Source organism: Aquila chrysaetos, chromosome 5, assembly GCF_900496995.4.
Source record: "Aquila chrysaetos chrysaetos chromosome 5, bAquChr1.4, whole genome shotgun sequence".
In the NCBI taxonomy this organism is placed as follows: Eukaryota; Metazoa; Chordata; class Aves; order Accipitriformes; family Accipitridae; genus Aquila; species Aquila chrysaetos.
In genome coordinates, this window is record NC_044008.1 from 28,433,001 (window position 1) to 28,449,187 (window position 16,187).

Sequence of the window (16,187 nt, forward strand, 5' to 3'; positions counted from 1 at the left end):
GTCCATGCCGCCAGCTGGCTCCGGGCGGTCACTGGGAAAGCCCCCTCCTTGCTCTGTAGCGAAGGGGAGAGGAGGGAGGAGAGACCTCCTTCACCTGGGGAATGATCTGATGGAAACATCCCAAAGGCGAATTCTGTAGTGTTTTCGGACTGTGGCCTTTTGACTGGTCTTGGTTGTCCTTTCTGGTACGCAGATGGCAAACACCCTTGTGTTAGGCTATGCTACTAGACTCAGGAGAAGGTAACTCTTCCTTCTTTTGTGGCACTAATGTGAGTACTAGTATACGGGGACTTAGCCCAGCGCTGAAAATCACAATTCCCTGATGCACTCCAGACCTACCTAGTGGGATCTATAGGAAGTTACTCAAGTCTAAAGTAACACAATTTTTATGTGGTGCTTTAGTGTTGAGGAAAGATAATGCAGGTATTGTAATTGGCGAAGAAGAGTGGTGAACTGAAAGAGAGTCTAAATTGTTAGCTTGTTTTTCATTACTTTTCTACCTCACCTCCACCCTATGAAGTTTCCATAGCATTTCTTTCACACTGTAGTGGTGTGAAATGCATGGAATATACTGGCAAAAGCTCTGTTTTCTGATTTCAGCATGAGTATTCAATTTTTTTCCCCCTCTGAATAGAAAAGGGGAAGGGAAGGGAAGGGAAGGGAAGGGAAGGGAAGGGAAGGGAAGGGAAGGGAAGGGAAGGGAAGGGAAGGGAAAGGCTTTCCAGAGTGAAATTAGAAATATTGACTGTTCTCTGAGCCAAAGGTACAAGATAAAAAATAAAATCTTTTATTAATTCCACATTTTTATTTGCTCCTGTGATTTCGGGACCCCACTTGTGGTGTTTTAATTCATTTGGGAATTTGGCAATAATCAGCGAAATTATAGGTGTTATTAAAATCAAGAGAAATCACATAATTTTCAGTCATATTAGCTTGAAGTATTTCCACTCTATGAGCTGACATAATCCTGAACAGCCTGTACCTCTTCTCAGATTTGCTTTTGACAGTGACAGAGTAAATACAGAAAACAAATGAATACAGGTTTTCTACTTTATTAGGGAAGAGTACCATGTAGCCACAGAGTCTGCAGGTTATTCACTGCCACTTTAAATAAACAATCTTCCACAGCGTTACTCCCCTAAAATATTTTTGGGTGGATGAAACAAGTCAACAGCATTCATCCACTGATAGAAAAGCATGAGAAGTTGAAAACGTATGTACTACTGTGGCTCAGAGAATTTATAGTTTAAAGTAAACAAGTTAGCTCCAATGTTAATCCTTTATTTGTTTTTAAAAATTGAAGAAGGTCATAAAAACAACTTACAAAGAAGAATTTGGCATCTGGGCATACTGAAGGAGTGAGATCCTCATCAGAAAAGAAAGAAGTGTTGATATTAGTCAGCTAAACTGGATTCATGCTGTTTTCTGCTTCTGCTACTGTTTTTTTTCCTTTGCTTCCAAACATTAGACAAATACTAGCTTTCTGCTTTGTTTCAAGCAAGGTGATTAAATGTAGATGCTGGCTAGCTTGCAAAAAGGAAAGATTGTCTCAGAGAATTAGCACCCTTATTATATGGTTCAGATTTTAAATCAAAATTAACAAATAAGACTGTCACGCTATTGTATATGAACCATAGGGCAATTTTTACATGTATAAACACTGATTAGCATTTCACTTCAATTTGTTAATTTAATTAGGTATTTTCAGAAATTTTAAATATTGTTTGAGTAGAACTCCTGTATTTAAAGCTTTTATATGAAGGTCACATGGGCAAATCTTGTTTTGCCAGGTGGACTGTCTACAGTGTACAGAGTCTTGATAAAAACCAGCTGCAATTGCCTGATACTGGTTAAGACTCAAAAATCAGACTGTGCAAACAAATATATCTTGGCCCTAGATACTTGCCACATCTGCCAACAATTAGTTATATATCAGGACTAGAAAGGGGCACAGAATAAACAAGATCTGATTTCAGAATAAGCAAATAAACAAGGAGCTCTGCATCGTTATTCATCAAGTGGATGTGGAATTACCTAAGTTGTAGGCTTAGGTTCGGAGCTGTCAATCCTTGAGGTTTAGCTAAAAGTATTAGGTAACAAAAGATCTGATTGACAAATACTTTGCAGATGCTCTGGGAGCGCTTTATCCCACCTGCCTGCCTGCTCAGGAGTGCCACCCAAACTCCCAACCAGGGTGCTTCTGGGGGACACGTGCTGGGGGTGAACTGGCTGTGGGAGCAGAAAGAGCCATTTCTGAAGAGCTTCTTATCACGATTGTTAGTGTTCCTACAGATAGTCCTGTCATTATGCCACCGGTGTCCTGAGATATCCATCTGCTCAGAAATAGGCGAGAATCTAAACCAAATGGATACTAACATTTTGGACTGAAAGGCAGTTTTTAAACCAAATTGTTTTATGAGGGTTGAAGGAGGGAGGGAAGCTGAGACTCAGTGAAAATACTGAGGTTTCCTGGCTTGCAAAGTTAAGTTGCTGTGTAAAGGAACCATGAATCCTGACTCTCATCTTGCAGGCAAACTGTTCCAAGTTTTGAAGATTTTCCAAAACATTTTGACCTGTTTCTGGAGAGCATGAAAATGAAACAATGTTGAGTTTCTGTAACAATGAAGCATTTAATGACAATAAAATTGACAAATAATAGGCCACGTTTACTTTACTATCTAGACAAAGCAAGTCTTTCTGATATTGTGTTTCACTTGAAAGATTGTATTCAATTAAAGTCAAAGCAGGAAAGGAATTTTATTACCTGCATGTAATGTGGGATATGATATAATGACCTTCATTCAAACTCCCAATCATTAAAACTCTCTAACTGGTGACCAGGGAGGACTTCAAATTCAGTCCAACAGCTGCAAAATATGAATAAAAGCTATAACTTAATTGAATCAGTGATTCTAAATCTTAATACACAAATGGCATGAGAAAATCAGGCGTGTGGAAAAATAAGTTTTCGCTCTAATGTATTACATTTTATTTTGAATAATTCTTCAGCTGAGTTGTGCTGGGTAAAAGGTAGTAAGACACTGCGCACTGTCAGGTCTCTCTGATACCTCGATTTTATTCTCTCTAATGAATCCTCTGATGGTTGGCAACAGCAGTAACCCGCCAACAACAAAGAGCGAGCTACTGCTCTCTTGCGCAATGTAATTTCTATAGTGGACCAGGTCCAGAGCTCAATTATGCTGGAGCAAATCAAGAGTAAATATCCTTCTGAGGCCTGATCTGAATGGCATATGAGAAAAGGCATTTTTGTGTCTATGGAATGGGAATTAACAAGCATGGGTTTTTTCATTACTCGATTGATAATGGTCATATAATCACACATTCAAGGACCCTGATCACATATTCCACTGAAATCAGCTTCAAGACTTCCACTGATTCTGGCCAGCTTTCAGTCAGGCTTGCAGACAGCAAACAGGCGGAGGTGAGTAGAGTATAAGTTATTTTTCCTAAGCTTTGGGGAAATCAATTTTATTCAGAGTATCTCTGAATTAGGACACAGGCCTTAAAGGGGCCTCAAAAATAATTTCCTGTCCTTTTATACAATGTCAGAGTCAACACAGAAGCTCATAATGACCCATTTAGATTTTATGGGATAGCCAGGCTTAAGGGTTGCAATCATTTTGTTTTCTCATGGATCAGAAAGAAGAACATGTTCTGGTCAAAAATAATGCAGTCATGTCCAAAAGGAAAACTAAAAGCTTTCCTCAGAAACACAAGTTTCACAGAGGGGGATATGATACCTCTCCTCCACACCTCAGGTTGCTGTGTTCAAAGTTCAGAGCTCACAAGGAGATGAAACAGAGTAAAACCTGAATTCTTTACCTCACACTGCCTTAAAAACTCACATCTATACAATGGAATATTTCGTCTGAGTTAATTAAAAAACACTCTTTTCATCTTATTACCTATATTTAACCAACCCAGTTGAAAGTTGCTTAAAAAATCAGAAATTGAAAAGGAGCTCATTAAAAAGTGAATTAGCATTTCACTGATTTGAGTTTAATATGATTGCATTTATACAGTACAGAAAAATTACCACTTTCTTAGAAGTCATTTGTATACTTAACTGCTGTATGAATTCACCTTTGATGTAGTGGAATAGTATTTATATCAACTGTTAAGTATTATAAGGTAATTAGTCTTGCTCTGTTCTGCTTCTAAACAGTGAGTTATTAGATGCACATGGTATGATACAAGTCTTATGATTTGTGGCCCCAAAATCTCCATGAATCTATTGGGATATGTCTCTGTAGTGGCTTATCCTTATTCCAGGCATAGGATTACTTTAGGAAAACTCTTACAAACCTAATGCTGGTCTGACAGGACTCTAAAGCCTAGTTTTTCCCTCTAACCAGTCAAAGAATCTGGAAACTTTCTGCAAGAAGCTTGGCATGGTGTTTATTCTGGGAAAGATGTTGTGGCTGAGTGACAACATGCTCAGATGTCCCAATATGTGAATGCCCCAGGGAAGTTCTTCTCTGACTTGTCGTGTCCTAAAATAAAAGTATAGTAGGAAAAAGTAGAGTATAAATATATATTGCATATATCTAGAGGATATGTGATCAGCCTTGCGTTCCGGTCCTTCCTGATGCTTGCAAATTCAGAGGAATATTTTTAAACCACATTTCAGAGTCATCAACTCTTCTTTTGTTCAGGAATCCAAGTGGTGCTAGAGCAAAGTGCTCCAGACTGATGTAAACACGCCTTTTAAAGTGGAGCCAGGATTCTCCCTCGAGTCCTACTGTCTTTCATCGCAAGGCCACAACATCCTTCTGTACATTCAAAGTGAAGAAGGAAGGAAGGAAGGAAAGAAAGAAGAGAGGAATGCAAAGGGGGGATGAAAAGAGGGAGGGAGAGTGGAAGAGAAAGAGGGAGGGAGGCAAAGAAGAAGAAAACATTTCACAATACTTTTACTCTTTGTCTGAACTATTGGGAAAAGATTGAACAGATTCAGCAGATTCTCTTCTGGGATTCTCTAAAAATCTGTATTATTATGAATGACACAAGCAAAAAACAATTTCTAATACAGAGATGTATGCTTTTCCATTTGGACAGTATTTTGGTGGCTTCAAAGGATATTCCCCTTCATGTCTATGGTTAGGGACTTTGAAAAGTGCTCGACAGTGACCCTTAATCTTAGGTGAAGTTCATGCAGAAGAGCACACTTCCCAAATAATCTTCCAAATGCATGGTTTAGTCTTCATTTACAAGGCATTGAGACACTAGAAGCTGATCTCCATGTTCATTCATTTTTTGTTTCCCTTAAAGTGTAATCCAAATACTGCCAGATTTCATCTGAACCATATTCATTTTACCATGCGCCTACTTTATAAAGAAATGTGATTGGGAATGGTAACTTATTCCCACAAGCCATGCAAAAAATTGAATTTTTAAAAGCTGTCAATCCTCAGCAACATTTAGCCAGTTTCAGAAAGACAATTTACGGGGGAAAACCCCAAACTGTTACTTCTCATCTGAGCGAACATTTCCTTTTTCTTTCCAAGACCTATATTTTGAAAAGCAGGTAGAAGCATGATCAGCTGCAACTGCTATCATATTCTGTATTTTAGCAAAGTCTGGTGGTGTTTTAAACAGTTTCTGTCCCAGTCTTGCAAGAAGAAAAGAAAGTACCAGGGATATTATCTTACTAGACAACAAGTCTCCCTCCTAGATTCTGTAAAACTTCTAGCTAGGTACTTATGGCTCATATGTCTCTGAGCATCCCTTTTAGCTATTTAAAGAGAGGCAAAGATCCCCAATTTCTGTTACCCTTTTTTTCTCAGTCTTGAAATGGTTGATAATTTTTTGTGTCTGTGTGCATTATTCAGCTATGGATGCATACTTGTGTAAAATAGTGCATTCATTAAGGACAGCTGAATTGAAAAAGTATGTGCACTTTGTTCTAAAAAAAAAAATATCTTTATTTCCATGATTATTGTGAATGAATTCACAGGATCTTTCATGACCCCTTAGGAGCTCAGTTTCCAGGGTTTGCAAGCCTCTGTTTGTAGGATGAGAGCTTTATTTCTGAAGGGAAAAGAAGAATCTCTCAGATGACTATGGCCAAAGTCCTGGAGGAGTCTGTGACTATGAGGACGGGCATTTATCTTTGAATTTTTTCTTAGGATGGAGAGTGCCAGCATGCAGAGTAGATCACCAGCTGTGCTCACAGGGAACTGTCTTGCCTAAAAGATGGGCTGCTGCCTTCTGCAGCAGAGACCCTTCATGGAGAGACCCTGTCATTTTTTGCCTGGTTCTGATGGGTTAGAATAGCAAAGCCTATGGAGTTATTGTATGCCCTGTTCTATGGCAGGCTGAAACACGAGGTTTAACATGAGGTTCAAATTTCTAGTAATAAATGGGATGCGTGTGTATATATATAGAGAGAGAGATAAAAAACACAGTAAAAATCTCAATAGCCATCAGTGGTGAGTATTCCAAGATCAAGATTAACTAAGTCAAAGACATATTCCTTCAATAGTGAGATATGCTACAGGAGAAGAAAATGCTTGTGTCTTTCTATGAGTTTCTCTCTTGGTAACACTATCAGGCACAACAAGAAGAAAAAATCTCTGTGTAAAGAATGAAAAGCTTTCTCCCCCCTCTTTCTTCGCTCTCCAAACCATTTTTTCCTATTTAAATTTGGAAAAGCAAAGCTCTGAATACATTATAAAAGAAGGTGTTGAAAGAAGATTAATAAAATGTGTGTCATCTCTTTGCATTCATGGCTTCTATTACAGAGGGACCTGGAAAGACTGTAGTGCACACCTCTGTCATCTTTTCCCTAGACATAAAATAGTAAGGAAGGCATAGATTAGAACTGAACATGCTTTGATTCTTGTCACTCGCATACAAATGTATGTGGATGACATAGCACTGCTTAGAGTAAATCTGTTACAGAGATAACTCTCCTGTCTCATACTGATTTCAGTTCTACTTGTTACTGGTTTAGCAATAATAGATGTGTGTTAAATGGAAATAAGTCAAGGTCATGGTTTTGGAGCATTAGTGAAATTCATCAGCCTGAGTCCATCTTCCAATATCTTCTCTGATTTGTACTAAAACTTTTCTTTTTCAGATGACTTCTCTGAAGAATTCTTATAGCATTCCAGCAGTATATTCCTGTATGATATTCAGAGCCCCTTAATAGGGAAATTATAGTACCTGTCAAATTGATGTTCGAACACTACTGTGGTTCTGTGGGATAGTTTTCATTTGCTTTGTTATTTTTTATTTCCAAAGGGAAAGACATATTTGTATAAAGTTGAGCTAAAGATATTTATTATCACAGTATGTTATAGTAAAACAGCCAGAGTATATATAAAGACTGATTATTGGCTGAATATGTTGCAATCAATTTACATTCTCAGAATGAAACATCCTTTTTTCTCTTTTCAATTCTTTGTAAAGCCATTTGTAATAACCTTGTTTTCTGAAAAGCATATGCCGACAGTTACTAGTGTGGTAATGTATTACTAAAGTAACTAAGCTCAAAACCAGTCATCCAGTCATTTGTTTAGCTCTTTCTTCAGCTGTAGGCTACTTTATTTAGGACATGGATGGGAGCTGACTGCTGCGTCTGTGCATAACCAGCTCTCTGAAGTTGCCCACTTGCCTTTGGAAGCTTCATGGCTCTTTCAGCTTGGCTGAGCTGGAGGTAAAAATCTTTGCTGGTTGGTGCTTAGGCAGTGAAATGACTGTGTTTCACTAAGATGTGTTGAAGAAATAGTAATGGTCGATATTCCAAGTTCATTGCTTAAGTCAAAATGCTCCTGGTTCTGAATTCGCTTTTCTTGTTCCGGACCCGTCATCTCTTATATGTTGGATTTGGGACTCAGGAGGTTTCATTCTGCTCTTCAATCTCATTAGCATAAGTATGGAGTCATTTGACCAACCTGGAGCTTTATTTTGTAGATACAGGCTATTTAATTCTGTTTAATTCTTTTATTCTTCTAAAAGACATTAACAAGACTTCACATTTGAAAATTATACAAAATTAAGAGGTGTTGCAAGTAACTGTGAGGACAGAAAAATAATATGGGGGCCATGGAGGTTGGTAATATGCAGTGAAAATAAGTTCACATAGGTGAGAATCAAAACAGAAAAATGCAAAATAACACAGTATGAGACGAAGATAATACGAAACAGAGATATTCACCGGGAGGATAATGCTTGAAAAGTTGCCAGGTCACAAGGACCTGCTGTGAGATAGTACAGCAAACTGGTTGAACTTACAATGTGGCACAATGGAAAAAAAAAATCCAAAGTGTAGTTGTTGCAGTGAAACTGGTTTTGATAGAAGAAAATCCTTATTTGCCCTTTTGCGTCTGCAGAATATCTTGAGGCAAAGTCAATATCACTTGTTAACTATTTTATTCTATCCCAATTAAAACCTCAGATTTTCCACAAAAGAGGAACTTTTTAGTACTCTACATAAGGAAAGGAATAAAACACGTATCATTATTCTTCCTGCCAGCAGGTACAGCTACTGCTCTTCTGAGACTTTTTTAACTGCTTTGTTTGCTTATGCAATAAAGGTCTTATCAAGGATTGCTTGAAGACAAAAGTGCTAGTTTATCACTTTCTAAAGTCCACCCTGCATAAGCATAAAGCAGATTGTTTTTGCTGTATTATCTTGGTGTTCTGAACGTAAGGTGCAATATACAGCCAGCCCAGCATGATCCCTCTATAGTTTCTGTACAGTATCCAACAAATCTTGGAGATGACCTTATAGTACGGATTTATTAATTTGACTTTTTTCTTTGTTTTTTTTTTAACCCTAACAGGGAAAATGGTCTTGCCAACTGATTTAGTTTTGCCAGATCTGATCTGATTTACAGTTGCAATCAGATGAGATATTTTCCTGACAGAAGAAAAAGTGAATACTTCCCTTCAATATGATTCATTTGGGCCTGCAATGGAGAAGCAGAAATCGGGTCAGCAATAAAAAATGTCAAGCTGTTTCAAATACAGGAGTCTATGAAAGTAATGATCAAAATGAGGTCACTGAATTATCTGATTCTGAAAACAATTTTATCTGTCTGCATGGACTGGAGCTTGAGGGTCATAGATACTGAGATGAGAGCAGGAATGAATATGCCTGGAGACCATGAGAAGCACTTGAACTTGCAGCTGCTGTGATCTTTGATTTTGGAATATTCTCCTTGAAAGTGATACTTCAAAGATTGGCATCAGAACTTCTAACCAAAATGACTGATTGTTTCTTTGACAAAATTCTGTTTATTTCTCCTCCCACAGGCATTACTTCTGAGAATTTCTTTATGGGTCCTGTCAAGAATGCAGTTATTTGCGAGGCATCTGTGGGTGCTGTGTACTCCAGTTTGAGCACTCCCTGAGCAATGCTTTTTCTAGAGTATTAAATAGTCTGAAAAGCACCGTGAAAAAAAAATTGGATGTGAATTAAACACTCAAACCCCCACATTTTCATTCTTTTAATTCTTCATCAGTGCAAGTGAAAACGTCTGTCACAGCTGTCATGATTCAGGTACTCCATTATTTTTAAAATGGTGTGTGACTTCTGACATCGTGGCACTCCTGGGCTGCTATGAGTGGGTAGATGGAAGAGAACTTTTAACCACCTTTACTGAGTTTTAGCTGTTAACTAAACAGTGGGGTGACCCACTTTCCTTCTGCATCGTGAACTCAAGGACAACTGAGAAATCTCACTGACTGGTTTTGAGTTGTCCATAGTCCCACGTCATAGTGAAACACAGCTTTTCCCATTGGAGCAGTTCCTGTGTGCAGGGATGGTCTTCTTCAGAGGAGAGCAGTGGAAGAGGCTGGGGCAAGTGTTCCCAATACCACAGCCCCAGGTTTTCCACTCACTGCTGAAAGGCAGGGAAGCATGTGTTATGTATGGAGCTGCTGTGTATCTTCTCTGAATATGTCACCTTTTAAAATACAAAAGTACTTTCTGTACAGGAAGGAAAATATCTTGAGAAAGCACACAAGCTCACTGAACCAGGTCTTCCTGACTGTTCACCTTTTGGATCCTGCTTGTGTTCCTCAGCACAGTTGTGAATGATGTGCAAGTTAGCAAATCAGACCTTCAGAAAGTGAGTTGAAGGGAGTAATGACGCATGAATGAGCCACTGGCATGAACTTTTATAGTTACCATGGGTTAGTGGATATGCAGGTATTTGTTACCCTTTGGTAACTTGTTTGTATGTCTAGGAACTTCATCTTTCATTTGAACTATTTGAGTTTAAAGGTACTCCTCTGAGCTCCATATTATTATCTAAAACTAAGAGCAGAACTGGGGTCCCAATGCCTATTTAAATGTAGAATGTATTTGGTTTTGTTTTCTTTCCTCATGGGGACTGTAATAAGGTATTACTAATCCTTCAGATGGATCAGTGCAAATACAGGTGATCATTTCCCTGGACCAATAAAGTACCTATTTTAGGGTCCAGTTTGAAGCCAATTAAAAGGTCAAATCTGATTTTTCTTTCTTTTTTTTTTTTTATTTTTTTTATTTTATTAGTATAACTTTAATGACTAGTGGAGTGGTTCCTAATTTAAATGAGAAAGGAATGAAGCCAACAGTTCTGTTACAGAAAATGCATTTGAATCACCTGGCCTTGTTAGCCACTTTCTCTATTCTGACCCCCTTGCCTTCTAAACTGCTTGGCTTCACTCTAAGTCCTTCTTTCAACAGTCATGGCTTTGAGAAGAAAGATCAATCCAGACTTGCTTGCCAGGCTCCCTCAACTTTCATGGAATTGATTTGCGTTATCACATACCAGAACAGAAAAATAGGTAAATTGAATGTGTTATTAAGTGAGTAAAAAATGAAGTTTAAAATATTATTACTGGGCTACTTGCAGGTCACCTCCAAAGGACAGGAACAAGCACTTTAAGAAGGAGCACATGAAGTAGAGTGGATATCTTACTGATTATAAAGCCTTTTACTACAACACATTCTTCGTTTTTATTTAATTATCAGTGTGTTAAACAGCCTTAATTCCAGTGGAGGTGACCTACTGTTGGCAAAATTGAGGTTTTAGATTAAAGAACCACTTCCATCAATACTAAAAAACATAGTCATTGAAGATGTTGATATCTTCATAAAATCATTTCTGATACTTTTGTTATGGAAGACTTTTGACATACATCTTCTTAGAATTCTCTTTAAAATTTCTGTATTAAATTGTGCAATAATGTGAACATATTCAGATTAGAATAAACTATCCATGTGTGAAGATTTGTATACTGATAAGCAACATCCTAATTCTTCAATGAAAGGAAGTCAAAGCAGTCACTAGGGGAAAGCAGTGATAATAAGAAAAACTGCTAGAAACTTCTGTCCATTACTCCTTCCCTTCTCGCAAACCTATCCTAGGTGCAAATATAAAACTATTATCGATGTCACTCCCAAACTAAGTATCTGAAACAGTTGGTGACACCTATGTTCTAGCACCTGAATTGAGTTCCTAGCCAAAACAATCAGTGAAGCCTATTAGACACTTTACTGACCCTGCAACCTGCATTTGGGGAGATGAACCATTCTCCCGAATCCATTGGCTGCAATACCAGACGTCTACCAAGCTCACATAAGACCACCTTTCTGTGAAGACCACAATTTCAGTATCTTCATCCAGAAGATGGATCCCACTGAATCCCACCTGTCCTGGTTTTGGCTGGGATAGAGTTAATTTTCTTAGTAGCTGGTACAGTGTGTTTTGTATTTAGTGTGAGAATAATGTTGATAACACACTGATGTTTCAGTTGTTGTTAAGTAGTGCTTGTCTTAAGTTTCCAATGCTCTACCAGCAAGCAGGTGCACAAGAAGCTGGGAGGGAGCATGGCCAGGACAGCTGACCCGAACTAGCCAAAGGGATATTCCATACCTTAGCATATCACGCTCAGGATATAAACTGGGGGGAGTTGGCTGGGAGGGGCAGATCGCTGCTCGGGCATCAGTCAGTGGGTGGTGAGCAATTGCATTGTTCATTACTTGTCTTTTTCTTGCTTTTTGTTTTGGTTTGGTTTGTGGTTTTTTATTTAATTTAATTTTATTTTTAGTTAATTTTATTATATTCCTTTTCATTACAGATATTATTATTATTAATTATTATTAATTGTATTATTGTTAGTATTACATTTTAACTTACTTTAGTTATTAAATCATTCTTATCTCAACCCATGAGTTTCACTTCTTTTTTTCTGATTCTCCTCCCCATCCCACTGGGAAAGCGGGAGTAAGTGAGTGGCTGCATGGTACCTAGTTGCTGGCTGGGCTTAAGCCCTGACACCACCCTGGGGTTGAAATTCAATTGACTAAAGAGAGGGTGTCTCGCATCATTATAACTAATGTGGAGTTAAGCAGTTTCTCATCAGCAACTACTGATCTAGTGATCTGGAAAAGAACGGCTCTAGTGTGACTTTTGCCAGCCTTGAAGGTTTCAGATAATCCAGGGCATTTCAAACAGCAGGAGACACCTGCATGGTTGCAACTGTGATAAGTCTTACCAAAGACACACCTATGTCAGTGGGAGAGACATACAGACTTATACAGGAAACCATTACACTCCTGTAATTGCAGCTTCAGTTGAAAAACACAAAAAGCACAAAACCTGGTCATTTACAGATGGTTTCCAAGCTCACTCTCGACCCAGGTATACCTTGGGCTTGGTGTTTGCATCCAGCGGTAAGAGAGAGAACACAATTTCTCTGCCACCTCGCAGGCATACCAACATGCCATAAAAATATTGACCAGGTTTTTTAAATTCCAAAGGCTGTTAGAAGCCATCGACATTTACAGGCTGAGAATATGGTACGTTACTGTAATCTACTTTCTATTACCGAGATTTCTGCTTATGATACATAGGCTTCCCAACAACTCCACAAAACTGGGGCTGAAACTTCATCAAACAGCTTGTGTATGTGTCTTATTTTGTATGCTGATTAGCTTCATATTATGCTGTGTGAAATCTGCCACATCATATTAAGGGAGTATGTTAAAAGTGGTATACTTCTCCAGTCTTTCTGTTCGTAAAAGTACACTGCAGGAATCAATGGTATTCCCTTCAAGATTCCTAAAATTTCTAGCGTGTAGTCTGTGGATCTGACCTAGTTTCTTCTTTGCCAAGTAGAAGAGCCTAAAAATTCAGCTGGCTGGAAATTCATACCCCATTCAGGTAGGAATCCTGAAAGGATCCTTCCTCCTCTAAATATACCTAATAAGTGGTCTCATGAAAAAGGAAGAACCCATTCTTTCATTTCCTTCATTGAAAAAGAAAGAATTCCCTGAAGTGGCTTTAAGATTGTATGCCACTTCAACCCTCATATGGAGTCCACAGACAAAACTATAGGCCAGTTCTAGTCAAAGAAAACCTGTACTTGAAATAACAAAGCAAAAAAGAGTAAACTATACCTACCTACAGGTATAGTTACAGCAATTGAGACCCAAATTGTGTCAAGTTGGGTTTGGAACAGCATCCTTAAGGGGAGGGTCCAGGGATTTCAAAGGATATTAAATCAGAAATCTTCCTGAGGGTTTTCTATTGTTTGCATGAGTTCTCCATATAGAATTCTATAAAAGATAAAAAAGAAAAAATAAAAAGAAAAAAGGGAAAAATATGATTGCAGAAAATTTTTCAAAAAAATTATTTTTAATAGGCAGAGATTTCAGAGGAAGAATTAATTTGGTGAAAAGAACCGAAATAGTTTAAAGTTCAGAAAGTTTTGTAAAATTAGTTTGCTCTCTATTCTACATGCAGTGGAAAATACAGTAAGTGTGCATTCATTCTAATTAGTATTGTTTGTCACTGAGGGTTTTTTTTAGACAAAATGTATTATTCAAAAAAACCCCCTCAAATGTCAGTTTCTGACAAATAGACATCCTTCCCCAACCATTAAATATGAACATGCAGATCATAGTACCAAATAAGAATAGACATCTACTTTTTTATGTTTTCATGATACTTTGTACACCCAGCATATGATATATGGATTACTGTTACTACTAATAATCCTCGCAAAGTTGTTCAGGTGCTGCCTCTTAGTGTATACCTATGTATTGTACTCACAATTTGATAAAATTATTTAAAATAGATCTAGAAACTCAAGGTATAAAATTAAACTTTCATTTAATAAAATTTCATATGGTATGGTAATATTAAAAAAAATGGTAAAAAATTATAATCCTGTATCTATCAAGTAGAGTTAGCCAAAAGACTAACACAAGTTATCACAAAATAAGTTTAAAAAAAAAATCCTATTGCTTTCATTTGTTATCCTAAGCTTTATCTTTGGAATGCATTATTTCTTGTGTTTTCTATTTATGTCCCAATTCCTAAGTACTAGAAGAATTAAAATTTTGTTTTCCCCCAATGAACTATAGCCATCCTTTATACTACGTATTTTGAACTCTTAAATATTCTGTATTTTGATTGGATTGCCATTCCACCTTTGTCTGAAAGGTTATTGAGGCTGTCAACAAGAAAAGGACTAGAATTACCAGCCAATCAAATTACAGAATACTTAAAAGGTCAAAGTAGTACAGCACACTAACATAATTCACAGAATATATGAGGCATTAAAATCCTAATACCTCATTCTCGTAACAAAGGTTGTAATGAGAGCAAGAAATGGCACAACATGAATTCATTCACGTGACAGCGATTATAACAAGAACCTGAAATGCAATAAACTTAACCCATTCTTGCTGCTAAGCTAAGACTGTAACTTAGGTTCGTTTCAAGCTACCTTGAAAATTATTTGGAAGCTGAACATTAAGTAAGATACTGGGTAGTAAGTTTTGTTTATACGTGGCCTCAAATTAATTGTTAATCATAATTTTGAATGTTTTGTCTATGGCATATTACGTAAAAAAAAAACCCAACCCAAACCAGAAATTATTACTGGGTGATCTTTTAAATTTTGTTTGTTTGTTCAGCAAGGAATTTCTGGATATAACAAGTGGTGAAATGTTACATCTGTTTCTATTTTGCTAGTAATAAACTGAAGTTGTGTTGTCTATCCAACTACCCTATACGATAACAACACAGAAATGCCACTCACAAACGTAGGCATGGCAGATTTTTTGTAGAGTAAAATTCATGTGTTGCAAGGTTTCACAGGAACGAGGCTTGCTTTTATAGGAGTCTTTAGTATCTGTGTCATTGCAGTTATTAGAACATGTAAAATCTTAACAAGTCTTTTTTTCCTGATAGAACATTCAGCTTTAGATCACAAATCTTGTCAAGGCAAAGAAGGCTGGCAATGACAAGCAGCCCAACCCTTAACTTTCCTGCATTTTGGGGAGGAGAGCGTTACGGTAAAAAACATTTTTATTTTAAATTTCTTTTCCTCAGTGTAATGCATAGCATAATTCTTTAAGTAGTACTATCTACAGAGAGGAAATAAAAACAGATTTAACCTACAGACCTTTGGTTAACTTCTTCTTAAACTAAACAGAAAATATTACCTCATCTTGCTTGGATTAAAAGGAGAGAGGGGGAACTCCCCCCATCGCCACACATTCCCTTATTGAGAATCTCTTCTATATAAAAAGAAGAGTCTGCATATAAAAGACAATCCAGAGACATCTTTGAAGGTTCTCTTTCAAAGCATCTCTACTTCCCTGAGCATCTGGGGATTTCTGTTATTAATTGAAGTTAATTTTCTAGGATATCAGTTTGCCATGCACGTGGGAAAGATTGATAGCCTCTTCGATTCTCAAGAGTGTTGAAAATGACACTGTTCCATCACCGGGTGTCTTCACTTTTATCATCACAAATCAAATTATAAACATCGGGGCAACCTTGCTGGAATCTGGCTTCGGGAGATTTCCATAAGATTAATTAGGCGGCCAAAGCAAAGATGGTAAAATCTAAGGGGGGGAGGAGGCTGGGGGAAGGGGGGGAGAGAGGCACCATTCATTCCTTGTAGAATGGGAAGTCAATTCAACAATGGGTAATTAGCGTGGGCCATGGATTCTCAAAGGCACTGAGGACACTGGACTCTTTCTCTCACTCTGATGTTTAGTGCGGTATTGTGGACCCCTCATTTAATTAGTGCACTTTGATACCCACAGGAGCTTGAAGCTCCAGGGCATGCTAAACACAGACTGACACCAGCAAGCTTCTGCCTCCTTCCAGTCTAATTAGAGACACAATGAGCTGCAAAGACAATGTTTTACT